Source organism: Mauremys reevesii, linkage group 24 (assembly GCF_016161935.1).
Source record: "Mauremys reevesii isolate NIE-2019 linkage group 24, ASM1616193v1, whole genome shotgun sequence".
In the NCBI taxonomy this organism is placed as follows: domain Eukaryota; kingdom Metazoa; phylum Chordata; order Testudines; family Geoemydidae; genus Mauremys; species Mauremys reevesii.
This window is the reverse complement of record NC_052646.1, coordinates 2,597,340-2,619,116: the sequence shown is the minus strand read 5'-3', so window position 1 is coordinate 2,619,116 and position 21,777 is coordinate 2,597,340. Positions and strand designations below refer to the sequence as shown.

At 45.9% G+C, this 21,777-nt stretch overlaps 2 long non-coding RNA genes across 2 annotated transcripts; one reads left to right on the top strand and one right to left on the bottom strand.

Moving 5' to 3' along the window:
* Positions 1-1,626: 1,626 nt before the first annotated feature.
* Positions 1,627-16,912, bottom strand: LOC120390010. Its single transcript, XR_005591010.1, has 3 exons — positions 16,812-16,912; positions 9,838-9,906; positions 1,627-2,137 (listed from the first exon to the last, which is right to left on the bottom strand). It is a non-coding gene; the product is annotated as an uncharacterized LOC120390010 (long non-coding RNA).
* Positions 15,961-17,330, top strand: LOC120390009. Its single transcript, XR_005591009.1, has 3 exons — positions 15,961-16,003; positions 16,758-16,852; positions 17,242-17,330. It is a non-coding gene; the product is annotated as an uncharacterized LOC120390009 (long non-coding RNA).
* The last annotated feature ends 4,447 nt before the right edge of the window (positions 17,331-21,777 follow it).

Below are 21,777 nucleotides of genomic sequence, written 5' to 3'. Positions count from 1 at the left end.
CAAATAATTTCTCCAGTTTGTCCAGATCATTTTGCATTTTCATCCTATCCCCCAAAGCACTTGCAACCCCTCTCAGCTTGGTATGGTCCGTAAAATTTATAAGTGGACTCTCCATGCCATTATCTAAATCATTGATGAAGATATTGAACAGAACCAGACCAGAATCAATCCCTACGGGACCCCACTCGTTATGCCCTTCCAGCATGACTGTGAACCACTGATAACTACATTCTGGGAACAATTTTCCAACCAGTTATGTACCCACCTTATAGTATTTCCATCTAGGTTGTATTTCCCTAGTTTGTTTATGAGAAAGTCATGCGAGACAGTATCAAAAGCCTTACTAAAGTCAAGATATACCACGTCTACCACTTCCCCCCATCCATAAGGCTTGTTACCCTGTCAAAGAAAGTTATCAGGTTTGACATGATTTGTTCTTGGCAAAGCCGTGCTGACTGTTACTTATCACCTTATTATCTTCTAGGGGTTTGCAAATTGATTTCTAAATTACTAGCTCCATTATCTTTCTGGTTCTGTCTCCTTGCAATCCCCACAGAAATTACACAGCCTACTATCCTTGCTTCTCGCAAGCCCCATCCCTGCCAGCTCTCTAAACACCGTCAGCTCAACCTGTCTATGAAACCACAGTCCCCAAGCGCAGCTCAGTGGTGACAGACTGTCCTGTGTGCCAGGAACATGAAATGTGAATGATTCAGAGAGGAACAAGCAAGAACAAGAGCTGCCACCAAATCAAAAGGAGGTGGAAGGAAGTTTTCAGATGATTCAAACGCCCCCCTCTGCTCTTTGGCTCAAACTGACTCTTCCTCCTACTTTTGGTTGTGTGTAAGACCCAAGATTTTTTTTTTTTAAGTTTAAAGAAAAGAGTGTAAGAAAATGTCATAACAAGAACTAGTCAAATTTTTCAACAGAAATATTTGTTGGTGAAATAAGGGATTAGGATAAAAATGAAAATTTTGGTGGAAAACTAATTTTGGTCAATTTTTTTCTCTGGTTCTGATGAAAAACCAGAAGTCACACTGAATACATTTTAGTTTTCTGTTAGTTTGTTTTTTTAATTAAAAATCACAACATACGTTTGCATGAAATTTTGACAATTAAAAAAAAACCTCTTGTGAAAAACATTTTTTTCCATGAACTCTTACCCATAACTCATCATCACCCAGGGGACAGAGAGAAAGGGAGGAAAATAGAACCCTGCAGAAAAATAATCTTCTGGTTAGATTACAGAAGTGAGCCCTAAAGTCTCAGATGTCTGTCCCCAGCTCTGCTACGGACATCTAACGTCACCTTGGTCAAGTCACTTATTCTCTCTGTGTCTCAAGTTCCCACCTTCAACAAACACAACCCTTCTTTGCTTTCCAGGGTGGCTGTCAGGATAAATTTAAGTAATGTGTGTGAGGAGCTCACAGTGATGGGCACCGTAGCAATGTCTAGATAGCCAAGAAAAATAGAGTTGGAAGGAAAGGAAACACCAGGGGCCAACGGATACCATAAATTATCATTTTTATTCCAGCATGTCTACAATTAGATATGGAATGGAAAACAGGAGAACGAATTTACTCCATTATCATCTATTCCTCTGCACCAGTGTATGGTACGGTACGTCTCTGAAGGGTGTAAATACCAATAATTATGGAATAAGTTACAAACAGGAACATGTAAGTTTGCTTGACATTTCGTGGCTGTTCACGCTCCGGTGGATGCTCATATCATTTCAGTTGTACTTCTGCGTAGGCGGGCACTTAGGTGAAGGGCATTTTGGTGGCCTGCATGGCTCCTGGCACTTGGGAGGAGGACACGGCTCCTGGCACTTGGGTGGAGGACATAGCTCCTGGCACTGGGGTGGAGGACACGGCTCCTGGCATTTGGGTGGACGACACGGCTCCTGGCACTGGGGTGGAGGACACGGCTCCTGGCACTTGGGTGGAGGGCATGGCTCCTGGCACTTGGGTGGAGGACACGGCTCCTGGCACTGGGGTGGAGGACACGGCTCCTGGCACTTGGGTGGAGGACATGGCTCCTGGCACTGGGGTGGAGGACACACTGGTGGTGGCAGGCAGGTTTGCTTACACTGCTGCTGATGTTGGTAAGACATATTTCAACGATTTAGGTAAACCTGAAAGGAAAGTCACAACACAGCCCTTGTGAGTATAAGACAATCTTGCACTATTTTCCTTCATTGCAACATGGGATTTTCCAGAAGAGCCTAAGGGAATTAGATGCTCAATTCTCACTGAATTTCAGTAGGATTTGGACTCCTTTGAAAATTTCAAGCTAAACCTTGCCTCTCCTTTTTCAGTCATACACGCCATCGGCTCTTACTTGTCACCTGAATATCCCCAGCCGGATTAAGAGAAAATATTCCAGTAACTTGTGCACTGAGTTACCATTTATGGGGGTTCAGTTATTTTCTGTTGGCAATGGCAACATAGCCATGCTTCTATGAGTGCATCCCTGCTAGGATTCCCAGTGCGAGGCTTGTCCTGTGCATCGCTTGAGACCTCTATCAAGAAGCTGCTGGTTGCATTAGGTGCCTCTCTCTTTCGATAATAATCACCTGACAGAGCTACATTGTGCAATTTCCACGTGTAGTTCTGTTGACAAAATGTGTGAGTTTGGGATGCGCAATACAACCAAAAATACTGGACTGATCAGGCACGATAGCATGAAAGCTAAGCGGTGATAATATGTTCCAGCTGCGCCTTGCGAGAGCCTCAGAGAGCCTGAAAGGTCTCAAATGAATCAACAGAGAGAAAAGCGCTTAGTGCAAAAGCTTTTGGATGACAGTACAGAGCAGCATAACTTTTCTAGTGGAATAGTTTGACTCCTAGGGAAAAAAAACCCCCACACCTCCCTTGTTCTAGTCTCCTGTGGTCATTGAAAGTGTTCATTCAAATTAATCATATAGTTCTTCAATCACATAAACATCTCTGGGGATATGCACACACGTCCCGGCAACAGGTACCCTCTGATTAAACTCTGAGATTCACATTGCTTTGCTGACTTCAAAATAGCTCTTCTAATTACAACAGTTGAGGATCTATCCCTGAGACTGACAGACCTCCCGTTTGAATGTCTCCATTTCTAAGACCGAAGAGGGAATGAATTGATGCTTGTGCTTCAGGCTAAGGATGTGCTTAAATGATTGTCTAGTCAGGGCTTTAATCCTCTACCTCAGGCTGCAGAGTCCGTGTTACAGTGCCGAATGCCCTGGGCCCAATCCCTGCTGCAGACTCATAAACACTGACATGGATATAATTGATTCCAATCACCAACGCTGGCGTTATAGTGCCCTAATCAGTAAATCCCATCCTTAAACAGAACACGCGTGTTATCATAAATAGATCTCTGCAGAACAAAGGGTCAAGATAATAACCGCAGCAAAGGCAGCCTTCAATAATCAGAAAGACACTTACCTAATTCACGTACAGGACTGAGTGATCAAGAAGCGTCGAGAAGACAAGTGGATTGAGGAGGGCTGTGAAAAGAGACCTTTTATAGCATTTCTGAGGCCTGTTTCCTTCAATGCAGGCTCTGGATGGATACTGTGAGGACATTGTATGTAGCAACCGGAACCTGCTCCAGCACCTCCTTAAATTCCTTGTTTGAATCATCTTTTCTGGAAAATTCCCAGCCTTCTCCCATTTCAGAACCAAGCAATTCCCTCCTCCTCCCACTCTATTCAGAAAGATGAGGAAATGAAACTCGAGTTGGGAAACAGCATTTGCTGAAACAAACATCTGAATGCTTTGTTTGGATAATTTTTTCTCCCGTCTTGTTTAAATAAATCCTGCCATTCATGGATTTGCTTCCATCTTTGTATTTCCTTCAAATGTTCTATACACGACTTCTCCTGGTTGCAATCTCAGATTCAATGGATTCCAATGGAACAAGGCCAAGTTCAAGGGTCGAGGCCAGCGATTCGGCCTTTGGAATCTGCCCCTAGTAAACTTAGTCTTAGAGGCCTGCAAACTCATCCCAGTCCTCTCCACTCCTTGGCCGGGCTAGACTAAGGATTCACCACAGTCTCCTGCTGCCGTGAAGTTTGGGTCCTTATGTTCTGACGCTGGCTCTTCACAGAGTGGAACCACCTCACCCTGTCCTGTTGCAACGATCACAACATTTCTGCCCCTGAAATACATGAATAGATTCAGGGACTTTAAGGCCAGAAGGGACCGTTATGATCATCTAGTCGGACCTCCTGCATAACACAGGCCAGAGCATTTCACCCTATTGCGTCTGTGTTGAGCCCAACAACTTGTGTTGGATGGAAGCATCTATCCCAGCAAGACATCCTGGCTGGATGTGAAGACAATAAGAGATGGGGAATCCATCACTTCCCGCAACAGTTTGTTCCAGTGGTTAATCTCTCTCTCTGCTAAACAATGGTGCCTTTTGTTCATCTGAATTGGTCTGGTTATAACATCCAGCCACTGGTTCCTGTTCTGCTTTTCTCTGTTTGGCCAAAGAGCTTGTTAGTACCTGGTATTTCCTCCCTCAAAGGTTCTTTGACACTATAAAATGTGTGACTTCAATTTCCTGCCATATAGGGCTTTAAGGGATTGGCGAGAACTGTGATAAACAGGGCTGGAGTGTGTAATTCAAGAAAGATTGGGACCCTTCCATCATTGATAGTGGCCACAAGCCACAGTGCTTCCAATTGCCTCTGGCCATGCGTTGATGTCCAGGTTAACTTCTGGTGTGAGAGCCATTGATTTCTGGATGCCTGTGAAACTGGTCGGGGAGAAGAAGAAAGAAAACCCGCACAAGTCCATTTCTCAGTCTGAAGCCCTTATTGCTGTATGTATTGTCAAAACCCCTAGGAGCCCAGCCATGGGCTCATATCCTGTGGTGGAAGGTGCTGAAGAAAAAGACATTCCCTGCCAACAGCTTAGTACCACTCCATGATAGCAGAATTCAAGGCTTTCAATGTGGTTTTGCCCAGGCAAAAGTAGGGAGAAGAAAAGCATCAGGGAGACGAAACAATCATTTGTCAGAAATTTGTTTAAACATGTTGTTTAAAGGAAATAAAAATCCTTTATTTGGATTCATAATATATCGCCAAGTCTTTCCATTGACTTGCATGGACTGTGGCGAAGGCCCATTCTGAAGATGAGGTAATGCTGAACTGAATCAGTCTGCCTGTAACACATGACTCTGCACTGTGACCTGTCTGACAGATCATTAGTGTGCAGGCGGAGTGTATATAACCGAGATGGGAAAAGATATGGATTTAGGTGTGTTCGTGACATTGTTCCAAATCATCTTCTAATTAAATCTTTTCTTCCAGTGATGAATGACTACAAGATGTGATCACTCTCTGTGTTCTTCCCGTCAATACAAAGAGGCAATAATTCAGAACAAGAAAAACAAGGTGGTGAAAGTTTTTAATGTATTTCAGTTGGGAATTGAGACTCGGTACCTTGAAAGTCTATCTATCTATCTATCTATCTATCTATCTATCTATCTATCTATCTATACCCATACACCCCCTCTATCTATCTATCTATCTATCTATCTATCTATCTATCCCCATACACCCCCTCTGTCTGTCTATCTATCTATCTATCTATCTATCTATCTATCTATCTATCTATCTATCTATCTATCTATCTATCTATCTATCTATCTATCTATCTATCTATCTATCCCCATACACCCCCTCTATCTATCTATCTATCACAGGGAAGTCAAAGGATATGACCCTATTTGGATTACTTTTTCCATATAGCTAGGTCCATTTCCTGCTGAAGGATTCAGCACTTTGGGATCCATTAGTGAACTTCTATTGTCCCGATTCGAAGATTAATAGGACTGGGTAAAATAAGGGGCCTGATTTTCAGAGGTGTGGCGCTGTCTCTGGTTCCCATGGGAGTTTTGGGTGCTCTCTGCTCCTTTGATAAGTTAGGATGTGACTGATAGTGTTTGAGCAGAGGAGACCTTGATTTAGTGCATTTGGATTGGGGCTGGATGACAGGTCAATGCTGGTTTTCCATTATCATCTGCCCTTCCCCAACCCTATGGAAACGGAGGACAGAATTTGGTTCCTAGGGTTGCGCACACAGGGTGTGGGATGGAGGAAGGCATAAATGTGGCTTCCTGTTCTCTTTTCCCTGTAGCCCCTCATAACTTTTCAATCACAATGTTTGTTTTGTTTTTTTAAACCAAAAATGTTTTTTTGATAGGGGAGGCAGAAAGTGTCCTGTGAGGAAGGGGGATTTGTTAGCCCCTGGAGCTGATTAGAGCAGCATAAAGGACGGTCCTACCTTGAAGTGGCTGCCCACAGCCCATCTGGATCACCTTGGATAAAACCCATTCCCCCTTTCCCTCTCTTGCACCCTGTTTTCAAGGAAGAGGTGGCAGCGAGCACAGGATGTTGGGGGAATTCACCGGGGGACACTTACAGGTATAAGGGAGTCTGAGGCAATGACGAATCCTGCCCATGGTATGTGTCTTTAGCACCATATGGATGCCATTTTAATGGAGCTGTGCTGATTTGCGCCAGCTCAGGATCTGGCCCAGGGAGTGTACCTATAGCAGGAACTTCTGAGGTTTAACTAACTTATGAAGTATTATGAGGATTGGACAAGATCTGATCAGACCTGCTCCCGAGGCTCGGCATGAATTTCAGTCGGAGGGGCAACCAGCAATCGCTCTTGCACATGCACCTACAGACACTCCCCGGGTTACGCAAGACCCGAATTATGCAAATTCACTTACAGAAAAAGTTCCATAAGCCAGAAATAGGATTTTTGAGTTGTGGAAATTTTTGCATAACATATGGGTAGACGTCTCCGACTTACGCAAAATTCAAGTTACGCAAGACTTTCCGGAACGGAACGATTGCTTAAGTCAGGGGGCGTCTGTATAGGGATTATCCTGGAGGCTGCTGTGCAGAGGCTCAGCCCTGGTCTCCTCTGGTCAAGTTATTAGAAGCAACTGGTCCTTGTGATCCTACACCTCTACCTTCCTGTATCTCCCAGTGATGCACACTTGGAAAATGTGGGTTGCATATCCCTCTAGTGGCTCGATCACATAATATGGAATTTCCACATGGGATGCTAGCCTACTAATGCTTCCGGCTGCTGGAGCTGCTCTTCAACTCAGAGGAAGATGCAAGCAAGCATGCAGAAGGAATGTATATAGATCCATAAGAATTCATTTATTGAAGCAAAGAATCCCAGTTCTTTATTGAATGATTTTTTTCCAGTTTGAATTACGTAGATCAGGTGTTACAAGTTACACACAGCATTTCCTCAGATAATATTATGTGTCTCCTTAAAACAATTATAATGATTAAAGTAATTATTAAAAATGGTGATGCAACCAAGCAATTGAAGACTCTGTACTTGGAGGAAGTTTGGATTGCAAAAAACCTCAACCCCATAGCTCTGAGGTGTCTCATTTCTGGACACCAGGCCACAGAAACCATATAAAAAGGCTCACACCTCAATGCTCCTCAATCCACTCAGCTTCTTTGCTTGCTCCTGTCGGTGAATTGGGTAAGTCTCCCTCTGATTATTGGGAGCTAACTTTATGGCTGCGATTTCATTTTTTGCCTTCTTCTTCTGAAATATATTACTGCTCACAAGAGGGCTTTGCTTAAGTATCTTGATTTTAATTCACTAATCCCATTGAAGGGCTTCACGAGGGGATTTCAGTCCATCCTCCTTGGTGCTTGTTCTTTCTGCAGTGGTTTGCAATGGGGATGCTCTCTCTGGAGAAGTGTCCCTAGTGCACCAGCCTCTGATTCTGCTGAATAATCTGGTGTGTGACACTAATAAGAAAATACAGTTGCTTGTCTTGATTTTGAAAACCCTGAAAGCTCCTTTTTCTTTCAGTTTTGCCCACATCCCAGGAAGATGGCTTACCAGCAGCAATGCAAACAGCCCTGCCTGCCTCCTCCATGCTGTGTGAAGCAGTGCAAGACTAAATGCGTGGATCCGTGCCTTCCATGCCCTCCTAAGTGCGTGGATCCGTGCCCTCCTAAGTGCGTGGATCCGTGCCCTCCTAAGTGCGTGGATCCGTGCCCTCCTAAGTGTGTGGATGTGTGCCCTCCGTGCCCACCTCTGCAGCAGTGCTGCCAAGAAAAGAAGTTCTGTTAGTGCCCATGGAACCACTGACGTCCAGGGAATGAAAATGAATTACAGCCCCTCGTGCAGTAGCTCTCTCCTCACTCCGCTTGTTTGGAATTCTCCCTACAATGTGACGTGTTTCTTGGAATGTTTCCAATCTCGGTCTTTACTTTGTAAACTCCTTCTGTTCTCAGTATCAAGGCCTTCCCTTGGAATGTGTAACTGACCGACTTTGTACCCCTGGGATATTGCATGGCCGGGAGAGGGATGCTGTATCGCTTGTGCTGTAGACTGGTTGTTGTTGGAAAATTTTCCCAGCTGGTCTCTTTTCCCCTCCCGTCTTGTACCGTAGATGTGCAGCAATAAAAGCTACGATTCACAGCATTGCCTGCCTCCTGGTGTTTCATTCCCTTTAGCAGTCACTAGCTCTCAGACCCAGATTCTCCTTCCTTTTATTTCCTTTTTAAAAGACCCTTCCCGCAGAGAGTAGTCACTGGTGCCTAGAAGAAATGCCGGAGGTGCAGAGGCAGCAGGGAACACATGAGGCAGGCCAAACAGCAGCCTGTGTTCCCTGCTCAGCCGCCTCCCCTCTCCGCTGCCTGCTGTGTATGTGCTAGAGGGCCAGAATGCCCGTGGCGTCAGCCAGGCGTGGGCAGGTGGGGCCAGCCAGCCCCTCGATGTCAGAGGGGTCCTGCATGCAGCAGTAGATCAGGCACACGACTCTAGTGTCCTAATTCCAAGTTCACCAGAACTGATCATTACTAAAACCTCATCATTCTCGGGGCCTGACTCATGATTTTTGAACTCTTCCAATTGGCTGTCATAAGAAACAGGAGTGTAGCCACACTGGGTCAGGCCAATGGTCCCCCTATCCTAGTATCCTGTCTTCCCAAGTGGCCAGTGCCAGATGCTTCACGGGGAGTGAACAGATCAGGGCAATTATCATGTGAACCACCCGCTGTTCTCCAGTCCCAGTGCCAGTATCTGGCCGTCCATCATGGCTAAGCCTCTGACTGCCAGATACTGGTTCCTCACTCCCCCGAATCCCAGCCTGACACGCTGTCAGGCTGCCTGCTCCCTCTCTTCCGCCACTTCTTGCCAAGCCTCCAGGATTGTCCTGGACTCTTCAGGAATCACATGATGAAACCTCCACGAATACACCCAACCAAAAATGGCAACCCGACTTCTGGGCCTGTTCTGGAAGGAGAGACGGTGGCTTGGGGAGGACCTACTGGAGGGAAGCCCCATAGGTGCTCCTTTCGGAATGCAACGTGTGTGTAACGTGCCAGCCCACCAACGAGGAAATTGGGAACCTCTGCTTCTTGGCAGATAACCTGACTTCCTCCCTTAGGAAAATTCTGCTTCCTCTCCGCCTGTCACCTCTGCCCAGGACAAGTCATGGTGCTGCAGGTCGCAAAGAGGAGCTGAGGCAGCTAGAAACATGTGAGACTGTCCTGTGCTCTGCCTCTGCTGGGATGAACTGAAACCGCCAAACAGAAGCCTGTATTCCCTGCTCCGTGCACCCACCCTCTGATGCCTCCTATTTCAGTGCTGCAGACTCATAAACACTGACATGGATATAATTGATTCCAATCACCAACGCTGGCGATATAGTGCCCTAATCAGTAAATCCCATCCTTAAACAGAACATGCGTGTTATCATAAATAGATCTCTGCAGAACAAAGGGTCAAGATAATGACCGCAGCAAAGGCAGCCTTCAATAATCAGAAAGACACTTACCCTTCAGCTCCAGGGCTCAAGGTCTGTGATGTGGGATCAGCATTGCTAGGTCCAAAAGCTGTTGATGACCTGTGGTGGAAATTGTTATATCAGCCCAAGCACCCACTGCCAAGTGTCCCAGCCAGCTTCCTGCTTTCACACTATGCCCTCAAAGATTCTGACACCATTCCTCCCCCTGTGCTATCGCTCCCATCCTCATATGGTTCTTTCTCCTGGCAACCCCCATGCAGAAATTACGCAGCCCACTATCCTTGCTCCTCGCACGGGGCTGCCAACTTTCTAATCACACAAAACTGAATACCCGTGCCCCACCCCTTCCGTGAGGTCCCACCCCTGCCCCGCCTCTTCTAGGAAGCCCCGCCCACCACTTGCTCCATCCTCCCTCCCTCTCTCCATCGCTCACTCTCCCCCACCCTCACTTGCTTTCACCGGGCTGCGGTGTGGGGTTGGGATGCGGGAGGGTGTGAGGGCTTCAGCTGGGGGTGCGGGCTCTGGGGTGAGGCCTGGGAAGAGGGGACTTCAGGCTGGGGCAGTTGTTTGGGGGGGGGTGTGGGGCATGAGGGCTCTGGCTGGGAGGGCGGTCTCTGGGTTGGGGGCAGGGGATGAGGGGTTTGGGGTTCAGGGTCCAGTGGCACTTGTTATAGCTCCCAGGAAGTGGCCGCCAGGTCCCTGTGCCCCCTATGTGCGTGGGTGGCCAGAGAGGCTCTGCAGGCTTCCCTTGTATCTTCATGCGCCAGCCCCACAGCTCCCATTGGTCACAGTTCCTGGCCAATGGGAGCTGCGGAGCCGGCACTAGGGGGCGGGGGCAGCACGTGGAGCCTTCCTGACCACCCATGCGCCTAGGGGCCACAGAGACCTGGTGGCTGCTTCTGGGAGATGCAAGGAACCTGCCTCAGCCCCGGGACCCCGCTGCACCACTGACTGGACGTTTAACGGCCTGGTTAACGGTGCCAACCAGAGCCGCCAGGATCCCTTTTCGACCTGTCGAAAACTGGATCTCAGGCAACCATATCCTCACAATCCCCATCTCTGACTGCTCTCTAAACACCCTCAACTCAACCTCTTTATGAAACCACAGTTCCCAAGAGCAGCTGAGAGGTGACAGACTGTGCTGTGTGCCAGGGACATGAAATGTGTATGATTCAGAGTGGAACAAGCAAGAACAAGAGCTGCCGCCAGATCAAAAGGAGGTGGAAGGAAGTTTTCAGCTGATTTAAATCTCCCCCTCTGTTCTTTGGCTGAAACTGATCCTTCCTCCAACATCTGCTTGTGTTTAAGTCTCAAGATTTTTTTTTTTTAAATTTAAAGAAAAGCGCGTAAGAAAACGTCATAGATTCATAGACTTAAGGTCAGAAGGGACCATTATGATCATCTAGTCTGACCTCCTGCACAACGCAGGCCACAGAATCTCACCCACCCACTCCTGGAACAAACCCCTGACCTATGTCTGAGCTATTGAAGTCCTCAAATCGTGTTTTAAAGACCTCTAGGTGCAGAGAATCCTCCAGCAAGTGACCCGTGCCCCACGCTGCAGAGGAAGGCGAAAAATCTCCAGGGGCTTTGCCAATCTGCCCTGGAGGAAAATTCCTTCCCGACCCCAAATATGGCGATCAGTTAAACCCTGAGCACGTGGGCAAGACTCGAACTGGTCAAAATTTTCAAAGGAAAATACTTTATGGTGAAATAAGGGGTTATACATAAAATGAAAATTTTGGTGGAAAATTAATTGTGGTCAAATTTTTTCTAGCTTTCTGATGAAAAACCAGAAGTCAGACACTGAATATTTTTTAGTTTTCTGGGTTTTCTTTTTCATTCAAAAATCACAATAGGTGTTTGCATGAAATTAGGACAATTAAAAAAAAAAACCTCTTGTAAAAAAATATTTTTTTTCCATGAGCTCTTACCCGTAACGCATCATCACCCAGGGGACAGAGAGAAAGGGAGGAAAATAGGACACAGGAGAAGGATAGTTTTCTGGTTAGTTTACAGAAGTGAGCCCTAAGTCTCAGAGCGCTGGCCCTGGCTCTGCTACAGACATCCAATGTCACCTTGGTCAAGTCACTTATTCTCTTTGTGTCTCAGGTTCCCACCTTCAACAAACACAACCCTTCTCTGCTTTCCAGGGTGACTGTCATGATAAATGTAAGTAATGTGTGTGAAGGGCTCACAGTGATGGGCACCATAGCAATGTCTAGATAGCCGAGAAAAACAGAGTTGGAAGGAAAGGAAACACCAGGAGCCAGCGGATACCATAAATTATCATTTTTATTCCAGCATGTCTACAATTAAAGATGGAATGGAAAACAGGAGAATGAATTTACTCCATTATCATCTATTCCTCTGCACCAGTGTATGGTACGGTACGTCTCTGAAGGGTGTAAATACCAATATTTCAGGGGTACAAAGCCAGTTGCAGATGATACCAATCTCTAGAGGCTACTGAAGACTGAGTAAATACACAGTGTAAAAGTAGACTCTGAACCCCCCCAGAAGCCAAGGCAGGGAGAAGATAAGAGAACCAATTATGGAATAAGTTACAAACAGGAACATATAAGTTTGCTTGACATTTTGTGGCTGTTCACGCTCTGGTGGATGCTCATATCACTTCAGTTGTACTTCTGCGTAGGGGGGCACTTTGGTGAAGGGCATTTTGGTGGCCTGCATGGCTCCTGGCACGTGGGTGGAGGACACAGCTCCTGGCACTGAGGTGGAGGGCATGGCTCCTGGCACTTGGGTGGAGGACACGGCTCCTGGCACTTGGGTGGAGGACACGGCTCCTGGCACTGAGGTGGAGGGCATGGCTCCTGGCACTGGGGTGGAGGGCACGGCTCCTGGCACTGGGGTGGAGGACACGGCTCCTGGCACTTGGGTGGAGGACACGGCTCCTGGCACTGGGGTGGAGGACACGGCTCCTGGCACTGGGGTGGAGGACACACTGGTGGTGGCAGGCAGGTTTGCTTACACTGCTGCTGATGTTGGTAAGACATATTTCAACGATTTAGGTAAACCTGAAAGGAAAGTCACAACACAGCCCTTGTGAGTATAAGACAATCTTGCACTATTTTCCTTCATTGCAACATGGGATTTTCCAGAAGAGCCTAAGGGAATTAGATGCTCAATTCTCAGTGAATTTCAGTAGGATTTGGACTCCTTTGAAAATTTCAAGCTAAACCTTGCCTCTCCTTTTTCAGTCATACACGCCATCGGCTCTTACTTGTCACCTGAATATCCCCAGCCGTATTAAGAGAAAATATTCCAGTAACTTGTGCACTGAGTTATCATTTATGGGGGTTCAGTTATTTTCTGTTGGCAATGGCAACATAGCCATGCTTCTACGAGTGCATCCCTGCTAGGATTCCCAGTGCGAGGCTTGTCATGTGCAGCGCTTGAGACCTCTATCAAGAAGCTGCTGGTTGCATTAGGTGCCTCTCTCTTTAGATAATAATCACCTGACAGAGCTACATTGTGCAATTTCCACGTGTAGTTCTGTTGACAAAATGTGAGAGTCTGGGATGTGCAATACAGCCAAAAATACTGGACTGATCAGGCACGATAGCATGAAAGCTAAGCGGTGATAATATGTTCTAGCTGCGCCTTGCGAGAGCCTCAGAGAGCCTGAAAGGTCTCAAATGAATCAACAGAGAGAAAAGCGCTTAGTGCAAAAGCTTCATTCTCAAGTTGTTCGACTGCCTTGAGGGGTTTGGATGACAGTACAGAGCAGCATAACTTTTCTAGTAAAATGGTTTGACTCCTAGGGGAAAAAAAACACCCCCCACTTACCTTGTTCTAGTCTCCTGTGGTCATTGAAACTGTTCATTCAAATCAATCATATAGTTCTTCAATCACATAAATGTCTCTGAGGATACTCACACACGTCCCGGCAACAGGAACCCTCTGATTAAACTCTGAGAGCCAGACCCTTAGCAGGGGTAAATTCACTTTGCTTTGGTGACTTCAAAATAGCTCTTCTAATTACACCAGTTGAGGATATAGCCCTGAGACTTCAGGGCCTCCTGTTTTAATGTCTCTATTTCTAAGTGCTTCACTGAAGGGGCAATTAATTGATGCTTGTGCTTCAGGCTAAGGATGTGCTTAAATGATTGTCTAGACAAGGCTTTAATCCTCTACCTCAGGCTGCAGAGGTCCGTGTTACAGTGCCAAATGCCTTGGGCCCAATCCCTGCTGCAGACTCATAAACACTGACATGGATATAATTGATTCCAATCACCAACGCTGGTGATATAGTGCCCTAATCAGTAAATCCCATCCTTAAACAGAACACGCGTGTTATCATAAATAGATCTCTGCAGAACAAAGGGTCAAGATAATGACCGCAGCAAAGGCAGCCTTCAATAATCAGAAAGAGACTTACCTAATTCACTTACAGGACTGAGTGACCAAGAAGCATCGAGAAGACAAGTGGATTGAGGAGGGCTGTGAAAAGAGACCTTTTATAGCGTTTCTGAGCCCTGTTTCCTTCAACGCAGGCTCTGGATGGATACTGTGAGGACATTGTATGTAGCAACCGGAACCTGCTCCAGCACCTCCTTAAATTCCTTGTTTGAATCATCTTTTCTGGAAAATTCCCAACCTTCTCCCATTTCAGAACCAAGCAATTCCCTCTCCCCCCGCTCCATTCTGAAAGACGAGGAAATGAAACTAGAGTTTGGAAACACCATTCTTTTTTATAATTTTTTTCTCTCATCTTGTTTAAATAAATCCTGCCATTCATGGATTTGCTTCCATCTTTGCATTTCCTTCAATGTTCTATACACGACTTCTCCTGGTTGCAAACACAGATTCAATGGATTCCAATGGAACCCGAGTTCAAGGGTCCAGGCCAGTGATTCAGCCTTTGGAATCTGCCCCTAGTAATCTTAGTCTTAGAGGCCTGCAAACTCATCCCAGTCCTCTCCACTCCTTGGCCGGGCTAGACTAAGGATTCACCACAGACTCCTGCTGCCGTGAAGTTTGGGTCCTTATGTTCTGATGCTGGCTCTTCAAAGAGTGGAACCACCTCACCCTGTCCTGTTACAACAATCACAACATTTCTGCCCCTGAAATACATTAATAGATTCAGGGACTTTAAGGCCAGAAGGGACCGTTATGATCATCTAGTCGGACCTCCTGCATAACACAGGCCAGAGAATTTCACCCTGTTGCGTCTGTGTTGAGCCTAACAACTTGTGTTGGACTGAAGCATCTATCCCAGCAAGGCATCCTGGCTGGATGTGAAGACAATAAGAGATGGGGAATCCATCACTTCCCGCGGCAGTTTGTTCCAATGGTTAATCTCTCTCTCTGCTAAACAATGGTGCCTTTTTCTCATTAGAATTGGCCTGGTTATAACATCCAGCCACTGGTTCCTGTTCTTCCTTTCTCTCTTTGGCTAAAGAGCTTGTTAGTACCTGGTGTTTCCTCCTCCAAAGGTCCTTTGACACTATAAAATGTGTGACTTCAATTTCCTGCCATTTAGGGCTTGAAGGGATTGGCAAGAGCTGTGAAAAACAGGGCCGGAGTGTGTAATTCAAGAAAAATGGGGACCCTTCCATCACTGATAGTGGCCACAAGCCACAGTGCTTCCAACTGCCACTGGCCATGCGTTGATGTCCAGGTTAACTTCTGGCGTGAGAGCCGTTGATTTCTGGTTTTCTGGATGCCTGTGAAACTGGTCGGGGAGAAGAAGAAAGAAAAACCGCACAAGTCCATTTCTCAGTCTGAAGCCGTTATTGCTGTATGTATTGTCAAAACCTCTAGGAGCTCAGCCATGGGCTCGTATCCTGTGGTGGAAGGTGCTGTACAAACACGGAAGAAAAAGACATTCCCTGGCAACAGCTAACAACACTCAAGGATTTTGAATGTGGTTTTGCCCAGGCAAAAGTGGGGAGAAAAAAAACATCGGGGAGACGGAACGATCATTTGTCAGAAATTTGTTTAAATATGTTGTTTAAAGGAAATAAAAACCTTTGCTTTGGATTGATAATATATTGTGAAATCCTTCCATTGACTTGCATGGAGTGTGGTGAAGGCCCATTCTGAAGGTGAGGTAATGCTGAAATGAGCCACACTGCGTGTAACATACTACTCTGCATTGTGACCTATCTGATATGTCATTAGTGTGCAGGCGGAGTGTATATAACCGAGATGGAAAGAGATACGGATTTAGGTGTGTATCTGACATTGTTACCAAATCATCTTCTAATTAAATCTTTTCCTCTAACGATGAGTGAATACAAGATGTGATCACTCTCTGTGTTCTTCCCATCAATACAGAGGCAATAATTTGGAACAAGAAGAACAAGGTGGTGAAAGTTTTTAATGAATTTCAGCCAGGAAATGAGATGTGGTACCTTGAGAACTGAACCTAGATGAGTCAGGAAGCTCATCTTTCTTTCTTTCTTTCTTTCTTTCTTTCCCCATACACCTTATCTGTCTATCTATCTATCTATCTATCTATCTTCAAGATTATTACAGGGAAGTCAAAGAATATGAGCCTACTTCAATTACTTCTTCCATAAAGATAGGTCCATTTCCTGCTGAAGGATTCAGAACCTAAAATATAATTTTCTATTTTTGTAAAAAGGAAGACTAAACGTCTCTTCTTTGGATGTCAGATGATCTTGTATCCCAATCTGGACCGTCCCATGTTATCTCCTGTTGTCTAAGAAAATCGGTCTCTCTATGCAGCCCACTTGTCTCCCACCCCCCAATCAGCATTTTAAAAATTCTCTTTATCTGTCAGCACTTTGGGATCCATCAGAGAAATTCTATTGTCCCAGTTCAAAGATTAATAGGACTGGTTAAAAATAAGTGGCCTGTAATAAGGACTGTCCTATATTGAATTGGCTGCTCACAGCCCTTATGGATTACCCTGGTTACAACCCATTCCCCCTTTCCCTCTCTTGCACCCTGTTTTCAAGGAAGAAGTGGCAGAGCGTAGAGGATGTTGGGGGAATTCACCGGGGGACACTTACAGGCATAAGGGAGTCTGAGGCAATGATGAATCCTGCCCATGGTATGTGTCTTTAGCAGCATATGAATGCCATTTTAATGGAGCTGTGCTGATTTACACCAGCTCAGGATCTGGCCCAGCAGGGTGTGTACATCACAATAGCAGGAACTCCTGAAGTTTAAGCAAACTCATTGGACAAGGTCTGATCAGACCTGCAGCCTTGGCTCAGCAGTGATTTCAGTGGGATTTTTGCCCTGGGACAGGCTCCGCTGATTATAAATGAATTAACTAGTTGTTAATAGATTAGGTGGGGCTTCCATACAATTAATAATCTCCCACTCCCGAGAGGGAGGTGTCTCTGACAAATGATGACTTCAACCAGAACTAAGGAATTGTCAGCAGTGGTTGTGAAACAATCTGGTCCTCATGCAAATTCATTGTCTCCTCCCCAGGTCTCATAAGCCTTATAAAATAGCTCCCCTCAGTAGGTGCATCAATCCACTTGACTGCGTGTTTCCTTGTACCTGCAGCTGAAACAGGTAAGTGCCTCTCGGCTTATTTAGCTCGTGTTATTGCTGGTGTTGATTTGTTACTCTCTACCGCAGAGATAGAGCGATTTTTGTTGAGAGACCCATAGAACAGACAGGACCATCGTGATCATCTAGTCTGACCTCCTGCAAATCGCTGGCCTCAGAACCTCACCCATCCACGCCCTTGACCTCTGGCTTAGTTACTGAAGTCCTCAAGTCATGGTTTCAAGTTGTTCTGTAGGAACGCTCCATATTTTGTTATTCCGCCTGGATGCTCCAAGACGAGGGCACCACCTTGTGAGGCATTGTCCATATGCACAGTACCAGGCAGTGCCTCATGCAAAGTGCTCTCAGACTAGAGAGACAAACGAGGGAGGAAGGAAGAAATAATAGGCCTCTTTCAGCGATGGGGAACTGAGATGGAGGGTGATTAGGAGGAGCTGATAGAAAAATGGAAAAACAATTTTGTGAAAAAATTCAAAATTGTTCCATCTTGCAGGTTTCAAATTGGAATAATTTTCCATTTTTGTGACCCCCCCCCAGCAAAAAATGTTGAAATGTCAAAATTTTATTTGCTTTTATTTAAAAAAACACAACAAACAAAACCCTCTTTCTGTCGAATGAGTAGGCAGTAAAATGAATTATAATCAGAGTTTGGCTTTTTTGTTGGTTTTCTGTTTCTTGAAAGACAACTGCTTGCTCCACAGGTGATTTCAAAATTCTCTCTTGTCCTCCTGCAGTTTAAAAGCCTGTTCAGCTTGCAAAAATGTATGCCTGACTGACTGAATCTGTGAAAGCAGGCAAAGGCGCATCGTGGTATGTTTTGTACCTGCTGAAAAGACACCTCATTTTTCTTTCAGGTTTACCTAGATCATTGAAAGATGTCTTCTGATCAGCAACAGTGTAAACAGACCTGCCCGCCTCCTCCAAAATGCCAGGAGAAATGCCCTCCTCCATGCAAGGAGCCCTGCCTTCCGAAATGCCAGGACAAATGCCCTCCGCCATGCAAGGAGCCCTGCCCTCCAAAGTGCCCCCCTCCGCAGCAGTCCCAAGACTGGAAGCAGTGCTAACATCCTCTGAGCCTACTGCAATGAACCGACAAGCACAGACCGCAGATGAGTCTCCTCTCTCATGACCCGCTTAGCTTGTGTTCTCATCCGAAGAAGCGTTTCCTTCAGAGCTCTGCCCTGTTCTGCTAAATCTTTCATTCGTATCCCGAGACTTGCAATGAGCTGATGCAGTAGCCCTGAGATCCACCGTACAGCCTGGAGAGATGTACTCCTCGCTTGTACTCAATGGGCAGCCGGCATTGCAGACAAATCAGTATCCTCTTCTCCATCCGATTGTTAATTGCGGACGTGCAACAATAAAATTTCAATTAAGATTATTAACTGTCTCCTGCTCTTTCTTTTATTTTTCTCTGTTCCCCTCCACTTCTCTGAGATCCAGTTTCACATATGAGCATAGTAATTGCCAGACTGGATGAGACCCCTAGTCCCCAGTATCCTGCCTTCAACAGCAGCCAACACCAGCTGCTTCCGAAGAAGGTGTATGAACCCCACAGTGGGCAGATGTGGGATAATTTGCCCCCATCCCCTGCGAATGGTCTCACCCTGATCGCTAACACTTCGAGACTGGCTTAAAGCCTGCAGCTTGTTTCTCTTGAAAATAACCTTCATTGTTAAGGCCAACATAGGTTGAACAAACAAAGAAATAGGAATATCGAGTTCTTGGCTCACTTACAATCAATGTTAACAAGAAAAAAAAGTGTAAGAACTGAGATGTGTACATGGAAATGTCCAGGACAATGAGTGACCTTTGCTGTGGGTAGCACAAATAATTGTAGATCAGGCAAATACTAAAAATCATTTTGATTTACAGGAATCTCAGTTCTCTCCTATTGAAAAGAAAGTGAGCGGGTTGTTGTACTGACTTGTACGTTTATTTGGCAGTCAGTCATTTTCTGATAAAGCAATGCAATGATTTTGCTGTTTTTTTAAAATAATACAGAGGTTGTTTGTTTTCCAAATTCTCCATGGAATTTTTTTAATCTATTTTTTCCCCATTTTTAAAATGAGTAGTTTTGGACAATGATTTTTTTTTCAATTTTGCAAGAAATCCCCCCTTAGTGAAGATGACCAATCAAAATCATCAATACAAAAATCAATGTAGAGCTACAAACTAAAACAATGTTTTCACCAAAAGTCTCCACTGAGAATTAATTTTACAAACAACCCAATATTTGGGAAAAAATCAAAATCCTGCCATCCAACTTCTAAGGGCTCCTTTGGGTTGTTAGGTTAGCGATTGCTGGAGGACAGTGCACTCTACGCATGGTCAAAGCAGCCCCCTCTGAGAGGCCTAGCTCTTTCCTTAGGGAACGGGTCAATGGGAAGGATTTGCATTAGAGGTCCAGCATTGCTTGACCGTCTAAAAGTAGGGTGACCAGATGTCCAGATTTTATAGGGACAGTCCCGATTTTTGGGTCTTTTTCTTATATAGGCTCCAATTACCCCCCAGCCTCATCCTGATTTTTCACACTTGCTGTCTGGTCACCCTATCTAAAACAGGGATGGGAAACTATGGCCCGCGGGCCGAATCCAACCTGCCAGCCATTTTTATCCAGGCCTTGAGCTTCCTCTGGGAAGTGGAGTCTGGGGCTTGCTGGAGCACCGGGGATCAGGGTCTTGGGGGCCACTCCATGCAGCTCTTGGAAGCAGCAGCATGGCCCCCCTATGGCTCCTATGCGTAGGGGCAGCCAGTGGGCTCTGCTCTGCACACTGCCTCCATCCCAAGTGCCGTCCCCTCAGCTCCCATTGGCCGGGAACCGTGGCCAATAGGAGCTGCAGGGGCAGTGCCTGTGGATGGGGCAGCATGCAGATCTGCCTCACCGTGCCTCTGCATAGGAGCCAGAGCCGGGACATGCTGCTGCTTCCGGGAGCTGCTTGAGGTAAGTGCCACCTGGAGCCTGCACCAATGAGCCTTGCCCTGTGCCCCTATCCCCTGCCCCAAACTGATCCCCCTCCTGCCCTCCAAACCCCTCAATCCCAGCCTGGAGCACCCTCCTACACCCCAAACCCCTTATCCCCAGCCTCACGCCAGAGCCAGCATCCCCAGCTGGAGCCCTCACCCCCCCACACACCATACCAGCCCAGAGCCCCCTTCCGCACCCTGAACTCCTCATTTCTGGCCCCACCCCAGAGCCCGCACCCCAAACCAGAGTCCTCATCCCCTCGCGCACCCTTACCCCAATTTTGTGAGCACTCATGGCCCGCAATACAACTTCTATTCCCAGATGTGGCGCTCTGGCCAAAGAAGTTTGCTCATCCCTGTTCTAAAAGAAGCTTTGGTTGGTTTTACTGCAGCCATGCAAGGGGGACCTTCAGAAGTGACTGAATGTTTTGCATTTGTTCACTTAATTTAGGAATGGATTTTCCAAAGTCCTGAATCATCATCAGGCAGGAATTATTGCAGCAGGATCACACTTGCAGGAGTGTCAACAATTTGGGTGAAAAAGACTGTTTTTCTGGGAGACTGTGGGCTTTGCTGGTTCATTTTTTATTTTTAGTGGGAAGATGCCTGATGATTGTCTTTATACCAGGTATATAAAAGTGAAGGAATAAAGGGAACAGTGCAGGGCATGGAGACATTCAGAATATAGATGAGCTACTTACTTTGAGTACTTTCTTTAAACTCAATCCAGAATATGTATACAACAGAAACGAGAAGGAAGATGTGGTGGGGTTGTTTTAGTGACTAGAAATCTCAATTATTTTTATTATTCATTAATAGAGGGGCTTTGGGATGACTGGTTTTCACATAGAGGTTAATCTTCTATTGATAGTGTTAGGATGAAATATTATCTCCCATTATACGTGTTATCGACTGAAAGGGGCGGCCAATTACCCTCACGGTTCGTTCTCAAAAATGTTCACAAGACCAAATAACCAAACTTGGTCAACAGGATTGTCTAAAGACAAAGCAGAAGAATACAAATAGGAGACAGGCAGACCCACCTTGTGGGAAGCAAATTCTCACAGCATGTTTTTATCTTAGTCAGAGGGCGCAATTCAAAGATACACATTTCAGCTAGGAGAAATTATAGGATGTTTTTACAAATCACAGAACTCTTCACCTGTCCCTGAAATCCAACCCACTGGTTCGTCCCAGTTCCTTAACATGTTCCAGACCTTCCCTAGCTTTGTTTTGGATCCCAGCATTGCAGAGACTGGTCCGTGATGGTGCCTCTCTCTGCTTTCCCATATCTCATTTTGAACACTCCATTCCAGTGCAGATAAGCCATGACAGGACTCCCTTAGTGTGGGTGCAAAATACTCATTCGCTTTTTGCTTTTTTCCTTCTTTCTCATGCCAAAGCTGACTCCAGCTTTGCAAAGTGTTGTGGGATGTTTGAGACGGGGGAACAGAATTGCTGGAAGAGCATAATACTTGCAGTTAA